A 2349-nucleotide genomic window follows, 5' to 3' on the forward strand; every position below is an offset into this window, starting at 1 on the left:
CACAGGTACTCTGGGGTCAGGAGCATGCTGTGATGTTTAGCTGCTAACCTAGCCTGTGCATTTAAGGCCACTCTTAAATCCTCCCTCGTGGGAAATGTTTAATTCGGAAATTCAGGTAATTGCTCCCGATTGTAAACTCCCACAGTTGATCAGAGGAAACTTATCAATGTTTGCACATTTCCGCCTCCAGGTCAGACAATCCATCATGAATTAACTGGCTTTCTTTGTCTTTCTTTCGAAAAGATGTTTTGCATTTGTAACAACAGATTGTGAGACTTTGAACAGTGAAGTCTAGAATCTAGCAAATATTTATATAGAAAATGAATGAGCTATTGTAATGCAACAAGAACACAGATTATGAATTCAATTGGTTCAAGTTAGAATCCTGTATGCTTCATGACTATTAAATGAATTGTTTAAGAAACACATTGAGGTGAAATCAATGGAAAAGGCAATCAGGCAGGGTGTAAAACTGGCAGCAGATTCGCTAGCGCCCACTTTGCGCTATTGCTGCAGGTAACGTAATTTCATCCCCATCGTCTTTTCATTACGGGATAATACTTCTTTGCTATATTGATTTGCATTGGGGAAATAAGTCTTTGAATTTGTAGTAGGCATCTTGCCTCATACAGATCCTCTGTTGTTTTTATTGAGCATGCTAGATAGAGAGAGAGAGAGCTCTTGAGTAACTTTAGAACAACGTTGTGAATAGATATTGAGGCTTAGTATTCAAAAATCTTTATTAAATATACTTCCAAGCTCCCAGTGATAGTCAGAAAACCATACAGACCAAGAAGGTCTGAATCTCAATGCCAAGTCTACTGAGTTAATTGATTGCTTCAGTCCCTCAGTTAAGAGAAGAGATGAATAGAGCAGAGACAGAGGTCCTGATTGTTATGTATCTAAACATTGTAACTGTGTAAGATTTGCCACCAGAGGGCGCAACTGTTGGAGGCCCAAGGGTCACCTGCACACCTCGTGCATGGGAGTATAAAATGTTGTCTGCCATGCTGCTTAGGCACTCTGGAGTTGTATTAAAGAGACTGTCTTTTTTTTTGAAATTCGTAGCCAATCGTTCCAATTCTTTGTCAAATCACAAACGCCAGAGGTCACCTTGGGCCCATTCAAGGATCACTCTGCGCCAATGCTCTTAGCCAAAAGGCCTAGAGCCACTGCACCGTTCCTGGAAGTACTGCAATACCAGGTTCGTGCCATGGAGGTGGATGGGTCAGGTCCCCCACACACCTCCGTGGAGGTGGATGGGTCAAGCCACCCCACCCACCTCCTATTTCCAAATAAGCAAGCATATACCTTCCTGATCCAGGGAAAACCACCTTGGGGTTATGGTGGTTACTCCCCTGTCAGGTCAGTTACGCATGATCTTAGCCAAAAGGCCGAGATAAAGAGACTGTCACATCAGTTTTAGCTCACAGTACTTAGTCTTGTGGAGTTCTTCCATTCTTAACAATTGGTGACAAGTAACAGATTACGAACTTTCTCGCGGTCATGCCTGCTGTTGGTATTTTAGAGAGATTTGTAGAGGATGATGATTGGGAAGCCTTCATTAAGTGTCTCAACCAGTACTTCATGGCCAATGAGCTGGATGGGGACGATAAAGCGATCAAGCGCAGGGAGATTCTCCTCACCGTGTGTGGGTCCACTATATAGGGCCTCATCAAGAATCTGTTAGCACCGGAGAAACCAACGGAGAAGACATATACAGAGTTGTGTACGCTGGTTCGGAACAACCTCAAGCCGAAGGAGAGTGCCTTAATGGCCAGGTATTACTTCTACACGCACCACCGCTCCGAGGGCCAGGACATGGCGAGTTATGCTGCCGACCTGAGACGCCTTGCGTGAACTTGCGAATTTGCTGGATTTTTGGGGGAAATGCTGCAGGACTTTTTTACGCTTGGCATCGGCCACGAGGTCATTCTTCGCAAGCTGCTGTCCGCCAAATCACTAGACCTGAGCAAGGCCATCACGCTAGCCCAGGCATTCATATCCACGAGCGATAATACCAGACAGATATCTTCCCAGCATCAAAGCTCACCGGCAAGTACTGTGCACAAAATAACGTCGCTAGCAGGCAGAACTGCATATGGCAGGGCCTACACGTCTGCAGCTGCAAGTCCTAGGATGATTCAGAGTCCACCATCGGGCGTGAATGCAAATCCATTAGCACCATGTTGCCGCTGCGGGGGAAATCATCGAGCCCATCTGTGTCGATTCAAGCACTACTTGTGCAAAGGCTGCGAAACAATGGGGCACCTCCAGCGAAGGTGCAAGAGTGCTGCGACTCACCACGTGGCAGAGGATGATTGATCCGGCGCGGATCACACAGAATAA

At 45.8% G+C, this 2349-nt stretch overlaps 1 pseudogene; it reads right to left on the reverse strand.

The window, feature by feature from the left end:
* Positions 1 to 1167: 1167 nt before the first annotated feature.
* LOC139279804 (U2 spliceosomal RNA) lies at positions 1168 to 1407 on the reverse strand (annotated as a pseudogene).
* Between the last annotated feature and the right edge of the window lie 942 nt (positions 1408 to 2349).

Source organism: Pristiophorus japonicus, chromosome 1 (genome assembly GCF_044704955.1).
Source record: "Pristiophorus japonicus isolate sPriJap1 chromosome 1, sPriJap1.hap1, whole genome shotgun sequence".
NCBI lineage: Eukaryota > Metazoa > Chordata > Chondrichthyes > Pristiophoridae > Pristiophorus > Pristiophorus japonicus.